General features: G+C 46.1%; 1 protein-coding gene across 3 annotated transcripts in view; it reads left to right on the forward strand.

The window, feature by feature from the left end:
- Nucleotides 1-252: 252 nt before the first annotated feature.
- Nucleotides 253-23,155, forward strand: part of R3HDM2 (R3H domain containing 2) — a 60,781-nt gene continuing 37,878 nt past the window's right edge. For all 3 annotated transcript variants that reach the window (XM_050914163.1, XM_050914165.1, XM_050914164.1), the window contains exon 1: nt 253-292. The gene's annotated coding sequence lies outside the window, so the exon portion shown is untranslated. The remainder of the gene's footprint in view (nt 293-23,155) is intronic.

The following is a 23,155-nucleotide window of genomic DNA, read 5'->3' on the forward strand; positions in this document are numbered from 1 at the left end:
CGCGGTATGGTGACGCAGCGCGCACGGAGCAGTGACGGAGCGCGCACGCCCGCCGGGGGAGTGGCCCACCGCTTCTTTCCCCCTTTTTTTTTTTCTGTTTCTTTCCCCTTTTCTCCCCGTTCCGGCTGTCCCCCTGCCCCCCTCCCCCGTCCTGTCCCCCCCCGTCCGCCCGCCGTCTCCGCCGCCCCGCCCGGGCGGCCCGCGCTGGCCCAGGCCCGGCCCGGCACGGCCCGGGGTGGTGGCGGCGGCGGCGGCGGCGGCGGCCCCGCGGCGCAGGGCCCGGCCCGGCCCGGTAAGTGCGCGCCGCCGGGGGCGAGGGCCGGGCGCGGTGGTGGGCCGGGGCCGGGGTCGGGGCCTGAGCCGGGCGGGGCGGGCCGGGCCGGGCCTGGGGTCCGGGGCCGGCAGGGCGGTCAGCGGTGTCCCCGGGCCAGTCAGGGACGCGCCGCCCGCGGGGAACCCGCCTGCGATGTCCTCCCCGCGTCCCCTTTCCTTCCCCCGTCCCCGCGGGCGCCGCGGTCCTGGCTCTGGCGTGTCCCCGGGGCTCCTGCCGCCGCGGGCCGGCGGGTCGGTAGGGCGCGCCCGGAGGCGGTGTCTGAGTCCTGGGGTGCCCCTCTCGGGGGAGCGCTCGGTGGCGTTGTCCGGCTGGGTCTTCGCCATCTCCGGGCGTTGCTGGCCGTCGGGGCTTGTGAGGCTCGCTGTGGTGTCGGTGCGTGGAGGAGTTTGCAGCGGGCCGCTTGCCTCGGCGAGTTTGCGGAGCACATGGTAGCTCGGTGCTCCCCTGCACCGTGCATCTCTGGCTGGCACGCATACAGGGGGCATCCCTGTGCGATCTGAAAGTGCTTGAGCTTGCTGTGGCTGCCTCGTTCCACAGCTTTCTGCGTGCAGCACAGCACTTGCAAAGAGGCTAAAGAGCAACAGGTGGGAGAGGAGGCCTCACATCGTTGATGGCCAGGTATCCGTTCTAGTGCCTGGGAAGCGCAGTAAGGTTTTCTGGTATCCTCACAGACAACGTCTTTGCTGTGAAGCTATTTCCTGGAAACATTTCTGACTTCTGGGGCCCTGCTCTGTGTAACAACAGGAGTGAAAATGCTGGAGAGTTAGTTGTCTTCTGGCTTGGTTGGAGCACGTTCGGGAGGGATTTCAGAGGGTCTGTGTAGGCCACCAAAGGGATACATGGAAGGGTTGTTTTATTACTTGTTACTCTGTGTTCTCTGCCCTGTGACACATTTAAATCCTCACAGGGGTGTTTTGGGTGTTTAGGCTGTCTGCCTGAGTGTCAAAGTTGCCTCTGACTCCTGCCAGTGCAGTACTCTGGCAGCAAGTTTCACAGGTAAGTTGGTATTACCTAAAGTCTTCCTCTGATCTGTTTGTAATGGTCTGATAGAGGTTGTCCTTCTGAGCTCCTGATACAGTGTGTAAATAGATGTCGCTGGTGGATTGTTACCTCTCTTCTGTCACTCGCTGTGTGAATCTTTTTTAATTCCTTCCCTTATTTCCTTTAGAATTTGATCTAGATTATCTCTTTCATCGATGGCAACCTTTTCTGGTTTCCAGTCGTCGTTCTTTCTGGCCTGTTTCTTTTTGTTTTGAGATGGGCAAGAAAGATGAGCCCAGGCTTAGGCTGCTGCACTGGTCTCTGATTTTATAAAGGCCTTGATGATGCTCTGTCTTTCAGAAACTGCTTATAGGAGGGTGTTTGCCTTTCAAAAGGGCACCACAGATCTGGGGGAGTGCTGTGCAAAGACTGTGCCAGCTCCTTAAATGGTGGGCAAGGCTCTAGCCAGTTCATAACTGGCTCATTGAGGGTCATTTGCAGACCCCAATGGTTTTCTGCTGTCTCTTATTATCGATTGTTCCTTAAATGAGCAGCTATTCCAGCTCTTTGTTAGGCCACAGAGAATCGGAACTTGTTGGTAAAGTCCTTATTTGCCTCTCTTCTCTCTAGGGTCTGTACTTGCTTCTGCTACAGCTGTGTCCTTTTAACTTAGTCCAACTTATTTGTCCTGCACAGGGTTTGGTGTAAGATCCCTCTTATTTCACTCTGTCCCAGCATATGCTCTTTTCTGCCATGTCTTCACCTGTTTCCCATGCAGCCTCAGGTTGACTCTTCACTGTAGTGTGAGTATCCTACATGTTGGTGAGCCTGGCTGACCTGTACTACAGTTAGCTTGTCTATCAAAAGCAATGAAGATGCAGTAGTCAGGACATCAGGGCTGGCTGTACAGACCCATTCTAGACGTTGCCTTGAATTTTAATTTGGACATAAGGTTTACATTCTTGTTCTTTTCTGCCCTTCAGCAGTGCTACACACAGTAGCCCCCTGCACTGTGAAGCATTCCTTGTGAGGCAACTCCCTGCTCCTAATAAAAAATTAATAATTAAAAAAAAAAAGTGGGAAGGAGTGTCACCAGAATCCTTGCCATTCATTCCTGAACACTTTGATTTGTGACCTCTTGGGGAATTTAAAATTCCCCCACAATAGTTTCCAGATTTGTATCTCAGCTAAAATGTGACATGGATGATCATCCCACCTCCCTCGCATTTTTTGTCTGAGATCTGTCTGCGATGGTTTCACATAGTGTAATCGTGCCCAAAAACAGGTGTTAGATTTTTCAGAGGGGTGAATTAGTTCCTATTCCTGGGAGCTGATTTACCAGCTTGCAGATACTACCAAGCACCCTACTCAGTGCATCTGTCTAATCTGAATGACCTGTTGCTTGTAGGTATCTTCTTAACATAGGGACTGATCAGCTCAGAAATGCATTAGCTTTTCTCCTGAGCGCTTAAAGCTGAGCTCAACTGCTTTAGCTCTGCCTGTTCTTTGTATACTTTTGCGATGCTTCGGTGTTGACAAAAGAGGTCTGGAAAAACAAGGTGTATTTCTAGCCATATATGCTGATAATGCAGCTAGGTGTGCCTTAGTAGTGGGAGCGGTAAGGGAATGAGCATCGCTGCAAGGAACACTAAGCAAGCTTCTGGCAGAAGTGCCAAGCTTCCAACATTCCAGGACAGGCTTTATTTTTCTTAGAGCTCAAGGATGCCACTGTAATTGTGAGTACAAAGAAACCTTGAGTTTATTATAGCTTCTGCTGCTTTTGCGGCCTCTGTTCATGCAAAGTGATCCATTAGAATCTGAACCACTCTGCTGAAGAGGATTCAGATGTGATGTAAGTTGGAAAGGCAGAGCTGCTGTTAATCCTGCATGTGTTGCTCAGTAGGTGCAGATTACTGGCTGTCTTCATTTTTGGAGCAAAGTCAAAGCTTAAAAAGTGTAAGGAACCCAAAGGGTTGGGGAAGAGAAGTGCTGGAAAGAAGACTTGATAAAGGGAGATAACCTGCTTGGGGAACTGGAAATATTGCCAAGCTTTGGTGCCTGTTTATCACCAAACAAAGGATAGGCTGGAGAGTTATGTCCTAACGGGGGGGGGGGCGGGGAGAAGCTCTTTGGTATGGTGGTGTGGCTGCTTCATCAAGACCCATGGAACAGCAGAACTGTCCTTACCTGCCAGCTGTGCTAAGAAGGCTGCCTGGTGCTACAAGGAACAGATACTGTAGAGGAGAGTGTGCTGTAGGCCACAGATATCCCAAATCATTGGTGTGCACAAGAGTTGTTTTCCTCCATCTGTATGGGGAGCAGCGGGAGTATGTTGTGGGACCTGGTTTGCTTGTCAGAAAGCAGATGAGCACATGCCTGTTTACAAATCAAACCAGTGCCCTTGCTAATTCTAAATCTCTGTCTCAGTGCTCCTTTTCCTGCTGGCAGCATGCAGAGAAGTTCCACATGTGGCTGGTCTCAGTTTAGTTTTCTGTCACTGGTACTTGTTGAGAATCTTGTCTCATCTCTTGCCTTGACCTGTTCTCCATCTCCCTTTGAGAATTGAGACCTGGTTCCCCGTGGTTACTTCAAATAGTTCTGATTCCTTATGCTTCATTCTTTTTTATTTCTGTCGTGTTTGCTACCTATAGCCTATTAAGGCTGACGGACATAACCTCTGTGTCCTTCTCCTTGAATTTGTGCTGGAAATTCTTGATTAAATCATACCAGGTATGCTTGCCATAATCTTCCTTCCTGATTAAATGGCAATTCAATAGTTCACAGGTGATTTGCTGAAATCTTTTATTTTTCAATAGATGTTCTCTTAGACTCTCACTTCTCCATCCACAGCTCTTTGTATTTTCAATGAGCTGTTAAACATATATTGGTAAAGATTTCTCCCTGTTCATTCCTGTTTCTTTGGAATGCAAGGACAGATTGTATTTGCATAGAAAACTTTGGAAACTTATTCCTCTGTGTGTGTGTATGTATTTACAAATTTAAGTGTTTTGTTTTGGTTTTTTAATGGAACAAACTAGATGATGAGAAAAGACATTAGACTGATTTTCTTCTTGTCTGTCCACCAAGATGGCAAAGTGTGGTGTTTGATGGCCGCTTCACTGGATAGTAAACCATTACTCCAGACTCCAGGGATTGCACAAGTGAAGATGGATCTCAACAGGTTGCTTGCAATGATGATGCTTTACTGGACACAGCCATTTGGCTTTTGAGGAGCTGGATTAAGACTCCCAAATCAACTCCTGCCAGTTGTGAAGGAGAAACATCACTTGGATATGGTCCAGTCTCTTATCTCTCTCCCTGCTCCTGAGTGGGGACTGACTGGGGACTGGTGCCCTAGAGGTGAGTAGGATATGGAGCCAGTTGACCCCTTAGTTACCAGGCATAGCAGTTTTTACTGAGTGGTTCCTAAGGGACAGTTTGAGCTACCCGCATAGCATGAACAAGATGAAACCTGGAGTGATTTAACGATATCAGACAATGGTTTGTAGCATTGTCCTCCTCTTTGGCTGAGTCTTAGTAGCTTTGTTTGCTTAAACCTTCCTAGGATCAAAACTGAGAAGTTACATTCTCTGGTGTAGCTGTATTTCTCTCCATTGAGAGATTAAATGCTAGTTAGTCAAGTGCTGCTTTGAGCTGCAGCCATCTGACCTGTGAGGGTTAAGTGTGTAGGCTGGTAGTCCATTCAGCAGAGTGGAATTAAAGGAACTAGTTAGTTCTCTTGGATTTCTTCTTGGGTATCTTTGTTGTTTGTTGCTGGTTTGAGACAGGATCTGCAGTCTCCCAGGGTACTAGTCATTGGGCTGGAAGAAGCAGATGCTTCTAAATCTAGCTTTCCAGCTTGCCAGAACATAGTGCATCTTATAGCAGACTGTGGCCTCTTACATCCTGTGAGTTGCAACATTAGAATTGTTAGATACCTGTAGATTGTCTCTTGGAGGAAGCTGGTCTGTTTGTATACCGCTCATGTGGTGGCGCTTCTTGGGGTCCCAGGCACGACGCTTGCATAAAACGAGCTCTGTTTTTCTGGTTCCAGTGTTACCTAGGGCCTTTCTCAGCAGCCTGCTGTGTGGAGTGCAGATCTATATGCTATGCTGACAGTTGAAGTTAATCCCTTCTTGGGGCAAATGCAGTATTTCTTTTTCTGTCTAAATGGTTGCTCCAGGCTCCCTACAGACTCACTGCTAGGTGAATATTTTAGAATTGGTTATGCTGGGCTCAAGTTTTTGAGTTTTCCTTGTGGCTGAGAGCAGTGCCCAGGGTGTTTTGACTGTGCTACTCTGCATCACATCTAGCTAGAAACGTGATGTAGCTGGTTTAAACAGCATGGTGCTGCATACGTTTTTTTGGCTTGTGTGACAAGTATGAGCTAAACCCAGCAAACAAGGTTTAGAGTGCTGTACTATATGTGTCCAAAGCTGCACTGACTTGACTAATATCAGGTGTTATGTTATCCCTTGAGTTAAACCATTGCAACTTTGCATGTCTTGTTCTAGTTAAGTAAAAGCTAAGGCCTGGGAGTAAGCTAGCACCTTCTCAAGTAAGATGGATGTATAAGGAAGCAAGTCCCAGAGAACTTACCAAACTACATGCAGCCACTGTTCCCTGTGGCTGGGAAACTGTTGCATAAAGACCTGGGATTCTGCTGTTGCCTGGAGTAGTTAGTCTTGGGAGAAGGGACGGCAGCATTGCTCGGTTTCACAGAAATTGAAGAAATGTTTGTTGTTCTTGCCTGTCCTTGTTGTAGTTGTCACAGGTTGTCTGTAGCAGGCTTTAAAAGAAGTTGGAGGGAATGGAGAGGCCCGGTCAACTGAATTAAAGGAGAAGGAAACTGCTATACTGATGGCAAGGAATTGGCTGTGGGAGAAGCAGACCCTCTTGTTCAGTGCTGGCTTGCGGATCAGAGCAGTGGAGAATGTCCATGTCAAATCTCTTCTTCCAGCTGTTCTGCAGTACCTCTTGTTCTGCCTGTGATATCGTATCCTCTTGTCAGAGCGCAGATGCATCGAGTTCCCCTTATAGTAGTAATGCCATTTGTGTTGCTAAATTTAAGATTGTGTCAGTGCTGCTATTCTAAACCCCCATTTTCAGGGGGAAGGCGTATAAATCACCCATTTAAAAAAAATAATAATAATAATTAAAAAAAAAATCTGTCTGTAGGACTGGTCCCAGGTTTAGCTTCATTTCAGTGCTTAAATTCTTTTAGAATCACAGAATGATTTGGACTGGAAGGGACCTTTTTAAAGATCATCTTGTCCACCCTCCCTGCTATGGGCAGGGGCATCTTTCACTAGATCAGGTTGCTCAAAGCCCTGTCCAACCTGACTTTGAATGCTCTCAGGGATGGGGCATCCACAGCTTCTCTGGGCAACCTGCTCCAGTGTCTCACCACCTTCATTGTAAAAAAATGTGTTATATCCAATCTAAATTTGCTCTCTTTCAGTTTAAAACCCTTGTCCTGTCACTACAGGCCATGGTAAAAAGTCTTTCTCCATCTTTCTTATAAGCCCCTGTTAATTATTGAAAGGCCACAATAAGGTCTTCCCGGAGCCTTCTCCTCTCCAGGCTGAACAACCCCAACTCTCTCAGCCTTTCTTCAGGTGTTGTCTTCACCCCCACCACTCTACCCTCCAATTATTTGTAAATGCAATGTGTGTACCAAAGCTTTCTCTGATTACAGTGGAGTCTGGATTTCCCCCACTGTCCTCTAGAGTTCCAATCTATCTATTTTAACTTTTATTTCTTGTCTTCCTTCCTACAGTAGATGCTGATAGATGAAGAAAAGAATTAGTATATTGGAGAAATGTTAACTATAAGTAATTTTGTCATTGCATAATTCCTACCTAGAATGAGGTGGAGGAACAGAGAGTGCTTTCATGCCAAAACGGGCAGTTGTATGAAAAGTGTGAAGAATGCATGCAGGTAGTCCCAGCACCAATGTTTGCAAGTGTATATGTGCACGTATGCAGTGTACTGCATCTCATTATATTGTTTAATAGTAAACTTCAACTAGATCAGTACTAATTTTAAGAACTTGATTATTTTTTTTAATTTTTTTTTTTTTAAGGAGGAGGTGGCTGCCAAAGAGGCTATACAGCAGGATATGTACCAAAACTTTCAGAACAGGTTTTGGAGCTGCCTTTCCCCCCGCCTCAATCACTCCTCAAGTACAGCAGGTTTTGGTGTCGCTCAGCGAGCTGCTATTTTCTGAGTAATTCAAAGCAGGAAGTCCAGTGTAATGGTGCAGCGAGAGGCAGGAAATGCAGCTTGGCACCTGAGTGCTGAAGACTTCTCAAAGGGCTCTTATTTGGCTAAAGATAAACTCCTAATAAAATGATCTTGCCAATATTCTGTGCCTCTGGTACTTCCTCTGCATGCCAGCGCTGAGTTGCGTTTCTTGCCTTAAATTCTTCACAAACATACTTTTGTGGACTGATCCAAAGGCCCCAGCAGAGATTGAAACCCACATCAAAATGACTTGATGCCTGTTGAAATTATGATGAACCGCTCACCATGACTGCAGGGTCAGAAAACTTGTAACTTGTTCTTCAGCCCCTAAAGCGAGTAAAAGGCAGAAGACATTTGTGTCTCTTTGCTTGTTGACATAGGGAAGTGTAATGTTGGGAGGAAATAAGCCTTGTGGGCAAAGTGAATTTAACTTTTACCTTGGTCTGCATCTTTTTTTAATTATGTGTTTTGGAAGTGCCCACAGCTGCAGCTGTAGGTGGTGGTGTATCTTAAAGACTTGGAGAGGTCAGAGAAATAAGTGGCAATGCTGATTAACGCTGCTGGGTCTGTGGCAAGGGAAGGCGGCACTTCAGCTGATGCTATGTTTGCATCTCACTCACTGAGGCTAAAGCATCAGCCTTAAATAGGTAGAATAGTTTTGGGTTTGGATGCTGTTTCCAGCTTATCTCAATACTAGTTTCTAATAATAACCCATTGTCCTTCTCCCGGTTTCTTTCATCTAAGGATTTCAGTCCCTTAGGAACAGCAGTTGCCCTGGGCATCGATGAGGTGTAAGTAACACTTCCGTACTGTTAAGAAGCTTGCAGCATGGCATGGAAGTGACGGAGCTTGAGAAGAGCCCAGAGTCCTGACCTTCAATCACCACCTCTGCCTAAATGAACTGTTATCAAGGCTTCCTCTTTCTGGTGCCAGATATGACTGAAAGGCTGACTTTGCCTCTCTAGTGGCTTTTTTTACATGACCATTGCTGGTTTTTAAAGTGTAAATTTCTGGAAGTTAATGCTAGCAAAATAGGTACCACTCTATTTAGAGTGATTGGATTATTTTGTTGCTGTTCGTGGTTTATTGCAGAGGTGCTGAAAGCCCTGGATATCTAGGTGTTTCATGTTTGGATGCTGTTTGTTTTGAAGGACTTCACAGATGGATGCAACATCTCAGCACCTCCAGCTGGTGGTGGCATGGTCTCCTCACTCCAGCTAGAGAACATTGCTCTGGGGAGAAAGCATGGTGGTGGAAAGAAGTTTAAAGCTGATACAATTTGTGGGGTACCTTCCTCTTTGCAATGGAATACAAAAAGAGAGTTGATGACCAGATAGACTCTGTTTCCAGCAAGCAGCTGGGTTTGTGTCAATGCATTTGTCTTTAATTCTAGCTGATCCTTCCCAGCACTTTAGATAAGGTCAAAAAGGGTGTTTGCAATGTCTTTTTTTTTTTTTTTAATGCCTAAAGGCTTGTTCTCTAGCTTATCTGTGGGATGATTTGACTGTGAATTAGAGGTAATTAGTGCCAACTATTAACTTCCTCTAGCAATAAGTTTTGCTTTGTATCTCTGTCCATTAAGATACCCCAGCAATGAAGACCAAGCGTGGTGACTCTATGGAAAACCAGCTAAGAGACTTACTATCACCCCTATATTCAGCAGTCATCAGGCACTCAAAATACATTTGACTTGCTTAATGTGTGCAAGTGCTGGCAACAGAGACACTGCTACTCACCCAGTGTTATGGGATGATGCTAGTTACAATGTCCCAAACACTGTTGCTTTCCCCACCCACTCTGGCACAGTTGCAGAGACCTGGCCGAGTTCCTGAAGGGTCTTGTAATTTGGTTCATTAATGCCTAGATCCATCGATGACGTAGTGTATATCCTGTTTATTTTTTCTTTCTGGATAACTGCTTTAGGATCACTCAGAAATTAGCTGCCTGGCAACATGAAAGTGCAGATATCTAAATGAATTGCATGCTTTTCAGCTGGTTCCATAAAGGTAGCCCAAGTAGAGCTGTGGCAAGACAGATCTCTGGAGACTTTAGTGAGAGTCAAGGCAGATACTATCCAGTCTCCCCAAGCAGTAGAGAGAGAGGTAGCCTCCAATAAGCTCTTGTGTCTGCTGCTCAACTGGCTTTATTAAATCCAAGTTCAACACAAAAGCAGAACTAATAATAAAGCTGTTTTGGTCCTACTCCCCTGTCCCATCCCGTCCCTGCCCATGACTGTACATTGAGGGATTTAGAAGGGGGGTTTGCAGCACTAATGTATTAATCCTTTCTACCCCACTGGGAGTAGGTGCATGTAATCCCTGTTTTACAGGTGGATGATCTGAAGAACAGGGAGAAGAAATGATTTGGCTGAGATAGCATCAAAAGGCAGAGCTGAGCTAGGGTAAGAACCCAAGAGTCCTGCACTTTCCTGGCTCACAGGCCGGTGCTCTGCTGTGAACAGGTAGAAGGGTTTATAACTCAAATGTGTTGTGCTGCTAAAATCCTCATTCCACAGGACAGGATTTTTCATTTGCTGAGTGGCTTTCTGTATTGGTTAGTTTTTATAGGAGTTAGTGGTTGTTCTGAGAAAAAGGCTGAGGATGCCTGAATGGAGGAGTCGTTCTGGAGACCAGCACAGAAAGTGTCTCTGAGAAACGTATTTTTTAAGTGATGTGACAGCATGGGTATGGGAGCAAACAGTACAATCTATAAGAAAGCCTTATGTTTCTTGTGGCTATTGGGCAGGAGGTGAACTGCAGTAATTGTATACCTTAAGGTTTTTACTGGAAGTATGATTAATCCATTCACACAATGGAACAATTTAATAAAACCATGCATAGATTTGTCTCTCTCTCCCCCCCCCCCCTTTTTTTTTTTAAGAGCTGGAGGTGACATTTGAAAGGATAGTGGGATGTAGCTGAGGACCAGAGTTAGTTTCCCTCCCCCTTCAAATATATCATACTCTCCTCCATCTTTTTTTGAACGTTCTCTTGATTTCTGAGTCCTAGTAAACCTAGCTGGAAGACAACACGACCTACTTCCCGGATTGAAGCAAAGGTGAGGTGTGCTTCTGCAGAGACGTTTTTGTGTCTTGAGTGTGGGCAGCAGCAAGAGGAAGGGCTGATGATTCCCCGCCTGTCTGTCAGTGCTGGGATTCCCCTAGATGTGTGTTGTCAATGGGGCGCATGCGGATTTATGATTTTGTATAAAGCCCAGTTTCATTATGTATTGGGAGCACAAGCTGTCTTTGTGTACTGCAGGCTGAGTCACTGCTGCCTCCCAGTGAATTTCGGTGACGATTATTGAGTGTGGGCAGATGCAGCCTACTCTTTATAGCAGCTCGCTTGTATTTTTTTAATGAAGTTTTTAAATTTTTATATTGCTTTGACATCCTTTTCTTTGAGAAACTAATTTCTCCTGAGCTGAGTTTAGACACAAAAGCCACTTTATTACAGAAGGTGTTTGCTGTATCTCAGAAACTGACCTCTTCTGGGAGGCTTTAGGCATACTGTCTATTAGGAAATAGGATCCTGTCCTGCCTGCTTCCCCATGTCCAAAACAAAATGAACAGGTGCTTTGAGCCCAATCCTTCTGTTGTGATTTGACCTTGGGAGGGAAAGGGGAGAGCATGGACAGAAAAGACAATGAAGATTCAGAACGTGGGGAGAATGCAGAGGTGCTTGTGTTCTGCCTCCGCAACTGGGTGCAGTTGCTCCAACCTCAAAGCTGCTTTCTCCCTTTAAAATTACAATAGCCCAAAAGCAGGGAGGCTCCCCTTCCCCATATCTCCCCCACATCAGTTTCAAACGGAGGCTGGGACTGAGATTGTTTGGCTTCATTTAAACAGGGACATGGGGTTTACAGAAGTAGCGTACCTCGTTGGCATTGGCTGAATGTACGTGAAACCCTCTGAGTGCATTTCAGACATGGTCTCGCCAGCGCATAGCTCCCCAAAACTGGGAAAGTGGTACTGGCGAAAATCTCAACTTTCACACACGTGATGTATCTGTGCGATTTTAGCAGCCTAAGCAGTGTGGCTTTGCTGTGCTGGTATGGTGAAAGCAATTCTGCCCTATTGCCTGATGCTGTGTTTGTATTGGTACAAATGTGCTTCATCTGATACAGCTGCTGCTTATGGGAACAAGCTACTTGGATAATGAAACCTCTGGCCTATAACTGACTCTATGCTCAGGGTTGTACCAACATAATTATATGAATAAATGAACTGTTCAGTGAGCAGCAGAACTGGTGAGCCTGGCTTCTTAACGGTCAATGTCTTGTGGATGGATTCCGTGCTAAGGATTGATCTCATGATTCTGTCTTGCCACTAGTGGGAGCACTAATAGGTTCTCTTTTATCTGGTCGCTTATCAGAAGGCTTTTTTTGAGGTTTTAACTGTTCTGTCAGAGTATCAACACAGTGGCTGCTGTGTTGAAATGTTAGTTGGACAAGTAAGAGATGCACACAAATTAGGTCAGCACAATTGTATAAGCCTTGATTATTTTTTATCTTTTTTTTACTTTATTCACACCACACCACACACACCCCCACCCCCCCCCAAAAAAAGTATCCTGATAACAGCGTGTCCCTAGCTGATCAAGTCAACCTTGGCTAAGGAGCCTTCAATACAGGCATAGCATGTGCCTGGAGTTAAAAACTTCCCAGAACTGAAACCTATAGCACTGCCATGCCCTCTGCCTCAATAAGGCACAGTCTGTTTCTTAAGCTTACTCTCTATGATAATTTTAGGTTTGTATCCAACGGACTAGTAAAATGCAGAGTGATTTTTGGAGAGGAAGTGTCTTTGTAACAACTTATTCAGGAATACTGTGGTTAGGTATTGCAGAGAGAAACCCTTGAGCAATATTGGTGGCTAAAAGTAATCCAGGAAAATTCTCCATTGGTGGTGCAGGAGCAGGGTTGGGAGAAGTTGCTACCTGCTGTGACCTCGAGCAAGCAATACTCTAATTAGGGGCTGAGACATAAATGGCTTTTTAACATGTGAAAGCCCATTGTACATGGGATTGACTTCAGGTGTCCGTTATGAGCTGTTCAATATTTTAAATGTACAAAACTTTGACATTAGAAATTCTGAGGTTGTTGGGAGATTTATTCTTTTCATAACTGCAATTCTGATAATGTATATAAAATTACTAGGTCCCAAGACAGTGGTTGGACTACTGTCATTACATCTTCCTTTAGTACTGTAAAGTAACATCACATGCTTTCCAGAAATAGCAACTGGCTGTAAGACAGCATCACCCACTCTGGATACTCATGGCCATTCGGTGCCAGGCGTGCAAGTTCTGTTTACTCAACAGTGTCCGGTAACAGGCTGACACCAGCCGGTGTGTGACCCCTGCTTGTAGAACATGTAAATAGGACCGTGAAAGCCTCAACATTGAAGCAAGGCAGGGAAAATCCTAAAATTAGACCTAGTGTGGCTGTTGTGGGTTTGCTTTGTAAATGCAGGTGCATATTCTACAGCAATACTGGCTCTTCCTGGCTGCCTGCAGCTGAAGTAGGCAGGAGGCTTTGCAGGATGCCCGGTGCTCATTCCTCCTCTCAGCCCCCTCAGGTGGGGGCCTCCTCATGAAGAAGCTGGTTGACTGAAGCATGGGCTTTCCAGCTATAGCACAAGTTTGTGTTTTTTCCTCTCCCTTTAAAGCCTCTTTTCAGCACCTTCTGAGCAGCGGCTCACATTTCAGGTTAAACGTCATCATATAGTTAAAACTACGTTAGTAGTCGACTAAGGTAACAGGACCACATGAAAACACAGGAAGGCAACATACTCAGTTTTAGGCAAGTTTTCCACTAAAATTGCCCTTCAGAGAAGCAGATGGATGTTGCCTTGCAGTGCTTCAGTGATTAAGACTGAGTAACACAGTTTTGTTCACCTTCGCTCAAATTTAAGGCAAAATATATTTTGGGAGATCTTTGCTGAAACCAAAGGAGCCACTTGTTTATGATTTCCTCTTTAAGACTGAGGTTCCTTACAAGCAGGCATCAAGTCTGTCTATTGAACTTCCTCTCAGTAGCCTTTTACTTTTTTTTTTTTTGCTTTTATTCCCTCATGTCTTCAATTTTTTTTTATATATATTTGGGGGAAAACCCCAAAATATTTATGGGAAGCTTCTTCTGTGTACAGATCTATTAGGTTTTGAATTAACTGTACACGATAGTATTTTATTTTTCCTTACCAAAATTTACTCTGTATTTTCTTATTAGGGGCAGTTTCCTGTCTTACAAGTACTTGGGAAACTGGTATCGTTCTTCACAAGGAAGCAGGGAGAGATTGGTGTCTTTCTGGTGTTATTTTTTGAAACTGCGAGGAGGGAAAAAAGCAGCCATCTGTCAAAGTATTTTTTCACAGGCTCTGCAAAACCTAGAAACACCATCTTCTTCTTTAGAGCAGCCCAACGGCAAACTGGGATAAAGGGGCTGTATCTGTGACCAAGGCTTCTTCATAATTAATAGTAAATGTGAAATGTGTTAGTCTCTACAGCTGAAAAGAGGAACTCTTGGATCTGATAATGACCTTTCTAACCTTACATCACTTCTGCTGTGTCCTAATTCCCACCACGAAAATACAGGTGACACCTGTATTGCAGACTTGTTCAGACACTTGAATATTTTAGGTTAGCATGAAGTTTGTTTGTTTGTTTTTTAACATGCAGTTATTAGTGCAGGAAGGGCAATGGAATCCAGAGAGAACAGTTTTCTGAGCTCTCTGTGCTTGTTGCCTAACAGGGTGGTGGTGGTCATGTTTGTATAGTATATTTACATATTTTTGTATATTACGTATTTTGTGGGATATAAATGTTGGGACAGTTGGCCAGCAACTGATGTTACGAATGATGAGTGGAAGTGTCTGAATTTAAGGTAGCTGGATTTAGAAAAGAACAGCTGAATAGAGAAAAAGGCTCGAACTTTCCCATTAGAAACAGTTAGCGTTCGTTTCACCTTCACCCCCCAATAGAAAACAGATTTGTACCAAATAAGTTCTCAAAGCTCAACCTCTATTATCTAAGCTTTACGCGTGCTCCCCACCTGAGCAGGACTCACCGGTAATGGACTATACCAGACCCTGGACACCAGGCAGCTGGTGCCCATACTGCTGCAGAGTCGCTGCCGCACTTGCAGGGAGGGTGGGCAGGTACACGCTCGCTGTACATACTCCCACCCATGTACTTCTGCAAGCTCTTCAGCGTGGAGGCTGTTTCTCTTTTTTTGGGTATATGTCTTGCTTCAGGGCTCTGATCCAGAAGGGGTAGCCCTGGTTGCTGTTGCCATGTTAATAATAATAATTGTTTTGGATTCCCAATTTAAAGGGTAAGCAAATAAACATCTGCTGGGATCAATATGTAGAGCTAGGTTGCTGCAGCATCCATGAGCTGCCCAGTTTGTTGACACACACGCTTTAGTTCATGCCACTTCTCTGCTTTTCTCTCCTTTCCCTCCATTCCGCTGGCATCGGCGCATGTTCTATTTTTAAACCGTGCTGTGCTCTGTATTGCGGCATTTCTCTTCCTGAATTATTTATCAGTGTTTGGAGCTGAATGGAGTGTGCTACGTTTTTTCCACTGCTCATTACTGCCCACGTGTCTGCGTTGAGCCATTGACAGATTTGGTTCATGTCAAATCACACTAGCCTCAGCTTGGAGAGGGGCTGGAGGGGATGATGGGGCTTGGTCGCAGCCTGTGCCGGTGCAGGATCATTCAGATGTGTGTGTTTTCATACTCTCCTTGCTGGGGCAGACAGGGAGGGGATGGTTGCCATGATAACACATCCTCAGCTGAGCCAGATTTGAATGGAAGGTCCCTTTTTAAAAAATAAAATAAAAATTCTTTTTTACTGCTGGAGACTGGCTTCAGCCTAGGAAGAAGATGCCTCCATGCACGTGTGTGTGCACACACGTGCAGAGGAGAAGACAGCGTCAGTGACTATGGCTAAGGCTGAGGTTGACTCAAAGCTCCTTGGGGGGGTGCTTAATTTTTACTTAGTAGAAAATGGTAATTTCTTTTAAATTTAAAACCCTTCTCTGTTCTTCCCTGCCACATCCAGTGCAGGCACCCTTATCCATCAGAGATGGCAGCACAGCCTTTGAAAGGAGCAGGTAGGCAAGATGTTTCATCTCTGAAGGGTTTTTCCAGCTACTCACTAAACTTAATTTGCCCTTTCTTCCTTGAGTGTCTCTCAGCATTTATATTTTTCTCCTGCTCTCCCTTTCTTTTTTTTCCCCTCTTCTTCTGGCTCTCCTGTATTCTTTTGCCTTTGTTTTGTCCTCTGAGCTGATGGATTTAGCTACTCTGCATCCCTGCTGCTTCTGGACTTTCTTCTTAATGGAGCTGGGGAGACTGCTGTCCTTTCAGTCACACGGGAGGAGGGAAGGGTCAGGCTGGAAGAGCGAGCTGTCCTGTCGCTTTCCTGCTAGGGGAGGTGTCAGGGAGAGCAGAGGCAGCAGCTCTGCCTGCCTCCTCTTGCAGAGTCACTCCAGAAATGTCTGCAATTAAAAAATTCACTTGGTGCCATGTTCAGCTCCCACATTGGGAATGTCTTGCTGGCATGGAGCAAGTGTGTACTTCCCTGTGTGCTGACTCATTAGTGACATGAAGTTTACTATGCTTTTATGTCCTTGGCATAAAGCGGGGGGAGGGCTGAAAGGGGCTAGAATTTAGAAGGCGAGGTGGTCCCAGTAACAGCTGAGTGAGGGACTGGGCAGTGCATGTTTTTAAATGCCGAAGTGCAGTAGATGCAGCTTGCTATGAGCACTATGGCTTTGAGTAGCTGACCAGTGCAATGTTCTGCAGTGCGCTGTGAAAATGCAGCTGTGATTACTGCTAAGCTAAATGCTTTAGTCCAGTGAAACCCAAATCTAGGGCAGTGTGCTTTTTTTCTGCTAGGCTCCAAAGTGAAGTACTAATTCTGCCTTATGGTCTAATTTCCAAATTCTTCTCTCTTAGGCCAAGCAAGCTGCTTCAAGGGTTCTTGTATTGTTTCTCTTAGTTTCAGGAGCCCCACCCCTGTCCTCACATTGGTTTTAGGTCCTGGGTGTGTAAGAGTAGCAGGTGCCTTTATTTTGTGTGTGCTCATGCAGCACTTGGAGTGACACTGATTCGCAGCAGCAGGGTGAGCTGAGGACAGGGTGGGCCAGGGCTTGACTCTTGGATCTTGCTTCTTTGGGCATAAGCCAAATTTGTCTCTTTTCTAGTAGTAGAAGCCATTCAGGCAGAGTTCTTGATAGCCTGAGTTTCTCTGTCCTCCTCAGAATGTCATCCTCCTCACGACTCTCTGACTTGTGACTTTTGAGAGTGGAGTCTCCACTGTGCAGGTACTTCCCCCCCCGCCCCCCTTCAGTCTACCCCTTGTTCCTTTATTGTGGCCTCTTCTGAGGAGACCTTGGGCCTGATAAGAAAAACATGCTGATTGTAGGACTTACGTGGAAAGATCTTTCAGGTGGTCATAATCTGGATGAGGAATCCTGGCTGTTCTCCCTCTCTTCCATTTGTATGCCCCATGGAAAAGGATGAGTAAGACCAGAACACCCTTCCTTCAGCCGCAACTGTGGGGATTCTGCTGGTCTCCTGCTTTCAGCTTTTCCATGGGTGCCTGCTCTGGTTCTGGATGTTCTGAGCTGTTTTCACGAGACATGTTAGAGTAGGTAGCTCCCAGCAGCGATGTGCTGCAGTTCTCATCCTTCCCGCTTCCTGACTCCAAACACAAAGAAGTCTTTCTGCTGCATACACATTTTTCGGCTGCAAAACAAAACAAGCCTGTGGCCTGGAGGACTTACGAAAGATCTTTGACTTGCCATGTGTGGAGGTTATTACAGTGTCTGCCTAAGAGTGTTCCCTGTCCAAGCTGATCCCTTAGCTCAGATGCTTGGTGTGTATACCTGGCAGCACCCTGAAGTTGAGTCACATTAGGCAGCCAGCTCTCCAAATCTCTCCTGCAGTCTGCATGCTCATAATGTCCTTGGACGTGTATGCTGTCTGGAGAGTGTGTTTCTACCTATGCACTTTAGTAATTAATGATAGCTTGCAGCCTGCTGCTGGATGTAATGAGCAAGGTCAGTTCCAACCCAAAGAACAGTCCGTGATACAGTTCTCTAGCTGCTTGAGGATTGCTTTCTCTCCCTCATCACCATGGTGGTGTGGTGGCTGAGGCTTGCAGAAGTGAGAGTGCTGGTGTTTGACATGCCTGCAACAGGGTGTCTGTCCCAGGCTCTCTTGTTTGGGTTTTTTTCCCCTTTTTGAAGGGGAGAGGGAGTTTTGTGGTCTGAGTGGGTAAATGAATGCATTTAAGTCCATTGGTAGTGCTCTTCTCCCTTTCTAGCTGCTGTAGGTGTCTGATGGAGGCTGCCTGGTACATGTCTGTCACATGGGGGAGCCTAGTCCTGGGCTGATGGTGAGGGTTTGCACCAGTGCCATCCCACTGGTGTCACAAGTCTTGACTTCCCCCCCCCCCTTCTGATGGGATTATATCCACTACCTAATTGACCTGTCTTCTCTCAACAGAAGCTGGGCTGGGCAAATTAGAGCCTAGGCTCATTTGATACATGTCTGCCAGGGAGGGAGGGAACATGTCTTGTTGCTTTTTTCTTTGTTTGCTCTGCAATACTACTATGTTAGGCATAGGCAGTTTCCCTGCAAGCTACGAGTATGGACAATACCTAGAGCTGCTGCATCTTTTCTGTGCCCCACTTTCACTGACCTAGTTTCATTGTGCGTGTGTGTGCGCGCACATACACGCAATACCTAAGCAAATGGCTCTCAGGTGTCAAAGGCAGGAGCCCTCTCTGTAGGGCTTTGTCCAGGCTGCTGGTGGGGCTGACTCATTCTTCCTTCTCCTTCTCCTCCTCCCACCCAGGATTCACTGTCTCCCCATCCAAGGAGAAGGATGCAGCTTAGGAAATCCTCTCACACACACGTGCTTCATGAAGATGAAATGCTGCCGACTCATAGTGATAATGGGCAGTGGTTTTTGAAAGAGCTGGACAAGCCCGCAGGAGGTCGCATCTGTGCTGTCTAGGGGAGGTGCTTGTGTTCTAGGGCTGGAAGGCTTTCTCACTCGGAAATCTGTCCTTGCTGAGCCATCTGCCAGGCATCTAAGTGCTAGAGATCAGGTTTGCAGGCTCAGGTTATGGAGCTTCTTTTCTTTCTGCTTTAATGTTGCTGTTAAGAACTGACAGTGGGGCTTCAGCAGAGGGTCCTAAGCTGACTGAATGTTCTTGCTTGCTTAACATGCTTTGCCAGCTGGGTGTCTTTGAAAACAGGAAGACCCGGTAGAAGGGAAGAACATCCAAAGTTCCCTCCTTTTATAGTACTAATCTTGCCACTGCAGGGCTCTGGAGTAGAGGGTGCCAGCAACTGTCCTTAATGATCCTGAGTCGAAATGCAGCAGACCGTAGATGCTCTTTAGCAAAATAAAGCTGTGTTAGTTTCACTAGGTTTTGTGGTGATCTTAAGGCTCTGTCTATGTGGAGCAAAGATCCTTGGCCTGGGCAAGGCATGCTGGAGCAGTGCTGCTGGACCTGAACTCCTCTGTCCCTTTCTGTTGCTTCTTCATTTGCAAAGTAGCTGCTGGAGCTTCTTCAGGGCTCGGAACTCCAGGTTTGAAACTCGAGGCCTGCCTGGATGCTAGGTGACAGGAATAAACAAACTCAAAATAGATGAGCTAAAAAGGGGGGAAAACCCTGATGCTGTAGTTGTTAACCTAATCTCTGTCTGAATCTTGCAGCTTTGCTGGGTTCAGCTGCCACAGGGAGTCACTCTGAGCACGTGCTTTCTGCCAGGGGGACACGAATGTCCAGACTGACTTCCTGCTGAGCAATCTATGGAGCTGTTGCAAATGCAGTCACTTGCTACCTCTCAGGGCTTGCTGTGCAGCAGACTGAGAAACTGCCATAGCAGAGCCTATGAGCTCAGCTGAAGGCCCTCATCCTACAAGCTTGCACAGCTCAGACAGTGGTGACTGTTTCTCAAAGAGCTTGGGAGATCATGGTTCAGTTTCCTTGGACAGGCACCTTCATTTTAAAAGTTCTTTGCAGAATTGGGAGGAAAGAACTTGAAGTGGCCAGAAATAGGAGGCATAAAAGGAACTTGAATCCTTTGGATCTGTCTTCTTTGCACCTTCTGATGGGGAAACCTCATATAACATCCATGAAGGCTTTGCATTCAGCCAATGTGGGGGTCAATTAATTGAGGCCCTCCCCTTGAAAACACTGGTATAGCATTGCAAGTGACTTTTGTTTTATTACCCCCTGTCTGTCTTGCCCCTCTGTCTTTCCTTTCTCTCCGGTTCTCTAGCCATGGGACCCCCCTCTTCAAATGTCAGTATTGCTGCGGGTGGAGGCAAGGAGCTGTTTACTGCAGCCAGGATCACAGCAGTTTCAGCAGGAAGAGGAGGACAGCTGGCCAGGAACTTTCACCTGCTTTCTGCATGGGCACGACAGGCTTGATTCAGAAGGCTTTGAAGCAGGTTTAAGACAGAAGCTCATGCATACATTTAAACTTAAGTCCTTTGCAGAGCAGGGCTGCTTTAGAAACTTGAACCTCAGTTTGTCATGGAGCTGAAATGTATCAGATTTCTGTTGTCCATCTCCTTGCTTTTTAAAAGCTTTATTGGACTGTTTCTTTGGCTGTAGCAGGGGATCATTTAGAAGTAACTGCATTAACTTAGCAAAAGTGGTGAAGGGAAGTCCTGAATAGGCATTACCAGCACAGCACTACACTATTTGCAATGGATGCTGTCAGTTAAAGCTGTGCATCTCAACCTTTTTGCAACTGTCTCACTTCAGCCTCTTCATCTCCTTGAGGCCAAGGCTGATCCTGCCTTCTTGTCTTCATCTCCTTTCTCTTCAAAGCTTTTGTCTTTAGACAGCTGCCCTGTGAGCCCTGCTGCCCCTTGCTCTGCTGCTGGCTCCAGCACTGCCAGAGCTCAGCCTGAGCAAGGAGCCTCCTTGAGACCAGCTGCTGACTGAGCTGATCATGTTTGAAGTCAGCACTGGCCCCAGAAGAGTGCACTCTCTTCAGCTCTGGCTGCCCCTTGCCTAGGATGGGCTCCTGCCCAGCAGGAACTGTTGGCGCAGAAGAAGAATGAGGCTTACCTGCTGTTGACCAGTGTTTAGAGTTGTAATCGGAAGATCTCTGTAATCCAACAAGAAGCACCTTCTGAGCCTGGTGAGGGACAGGATGTGCTTGTGATCCATCACAGAGTCTGCCTGTGCATGACGCTCAGCAAGGCTGCCTTGTGCGCTTGAGAGTAAGCTTTAGTATATGGAGAGGAGACTTGATCACAGCCTGTGTGCCTGTAGAGTCTCCAGGTCTGGGATGGAAAACCCCTTTCTGGGGAAAATTTAAGCAAGAGGGAGGTTTAAAACCTGTCTAGGGCCATTTGCATTTCTTGTTTCCTGTCTCTGTCAGTATTTAATCACTAATAAATGAGCAAGAAAAAAATAACTGAATTGAAATGAAACCATCAACAAACTGACCCCTTGGAAACATTATGGCAACAATGATAGGAGTGAAGCAAGGCTGCCTGTAACCTACCTCGGCACATGTAGGGCATTCTGCAAAGTGTAGTCCATGCACTTGAATTCTTCTGGAAGATGCTGATGTTTACTGTGGTATCTCTTCTTTGCTCCTACACTTACATTTGTGTTGCTCCAGTGCCTGGCAGGGGAAGGATGCTGTGTCTTTAAAGTCTTCTCAGGGCTATGCGGAGGCAGTTCCATTGAAGTATTTGAATGAGAGCGGAGGGGGGGGGGGGGGGTGCATGTGGCTATTGGCAGAGCTCTCTATGACATCCCTCTGAACAGCTGGGCTCTGCTTTGCTTCAGAGCTGCTTGTCAGAGCAATTAGCTTGCTGTAGCAGCAGCAAAGATTGCTAGCATTTTATTCAGGATTGAGAGCTGGCGGGGGCTTCTTAGAAGCGATATTATCTTGGCAAAATTCCTCTTGAACTGGTTGTGGCAATGAAGTCTCCGTTGAAATCGGGAAATAGATGACCTGCTGAGAGTGCAAAACCACTACGGTGAGTTTCTTTTTAGAGTAAGTCTTCAATTATTTTGGGCTTGAGAAAGATTGACCAAAGACTTTTCTTTTCCTCTCCCCATACCCCCACCGTGCAAAATACAGTATAGGTATAAATGCAAGCAAGTGTTTCAGGGATGGGGACCTGACATCATTCATCTCTGGTAAGTGACAGGATTTCTGCTGCTTGATGGGGTTAATTTAAAATGGTGCTGTACTAAAATGAGTATGTGGCTCTCTGATCTCATTCAAGACTTGAGAGTGTGAGATGAGCTTTCTCCTTCCTCTTTTTGTGATGCTGGGGATGCACCTACAGGAGACAGGGGAATCCCCGATAAGCATACTGTACTCTTCCATGTCATTAAGGAGTTCCCTGTGACAGTCTCATGGGTTCTCCTTGTGTCTTAGCTTGGTGTTTATGCAGCTTGCTCCTGGGTAGTTTCTGTTCATTTTGCAAAGACAAAATACTCCCTGCTCTTCTGCTGGGTTATATGTTAAAGAATTTACTCTTTTGAAGCTGGCTAGTTGATGAGAAATGTTATCTAGTTAATTGGCTACGTGCCATGTGACATTTTCAGGTTAGCTTATGCAATTTGGTGTTCTGTAGGACTATATTTGTGTTCACATATATATTAACCCCAATTTTAAATTATTTTAAGCCTATCACTGAATTGGGTTTGGGTTTAGTGGAATCAGGAGTTTGGATTGCCTTTACCACCTCCTCGCACATGTTCATCATCCAGTCTTGCCTAAAAAATGAGGTACTGGAAATGATGCTCCCTTCATTTGAGATTTAGTGCTAGGAGCTGGTTTTCTTGGGCTTGAGGTATTAGCCAGTTACTGTACTGCAGGATCTTCGTTCAGGTGTGTTGGACCTGTTTTCTTTCTCTTCATGTCTTTAAAATGCTTATTTAAACTGGAAGCATCACCTGTGGCTCGAGGATCTGCAAACAGCAGCAACAGCTGCTGCAATGAATGGTGAGCACTTCAGCAGGTGAAGGCTGAGTTCATCTTGCTGAAGGCTGTGGGAAAGTGGGAGGGGGAATACCTTAACTGCTCTTCAGACTCCCCCTTCACTATCAAGTCCAACTTTTGCAGGTGGCAGCCAAAAGATGAAGTTGATTTTTTTTTCTTTTAATCATCACTCTCCCCTTTGTTCAATGATCAAATCAATTTCTGGATCCCAGAAAACAGCCATAGTGTGTTGTATTTGCTGTGTACCCCTTGGCTACGTAATGCGTCAAGTGGCTCAGTATCCTCTGCCAGCATGGTGAAAAGCAGGAACGTCAGCCTTGAAAACAGAAAGGGGCATATAGATAGCAGCCCTACTTTTTGCCTTCCTCCCAAGGAGGTTTGCCGGGAACTGGCATGCTTTGGGTCTGACTAGTAAAGTTTGAGGATCTGCTTTGCGAGCCCAGGTCAGCTCAGGAATGGTAAGCTGGGCTGGGGAATACCTTGCTCTCTCAGCCAGCTTTTTAATGTTTGTGCTTATGCTTCTGACTGGCGCAGGCACGGCACAAGAGAAGTGTGCCAGCAAGAGGATAAGAGCTATTTCTAATG

The sequence above is a fragment of the Gymnogyps californianus genome, unplaced genomic scaffold (assembly GCF_018139145.2).
Source record: "Gymnogyps californianus isolate 813 unplaced genomic scaffold, ASM1813914v2 HiC_scaffold_32, whole genome shotgun sequence".
NCBI lineage: Eukaryota > Metazoa > Chordata > Aves > Accipitriformes > Cathartidae > Gymnogyps > Gymnogyps californianus.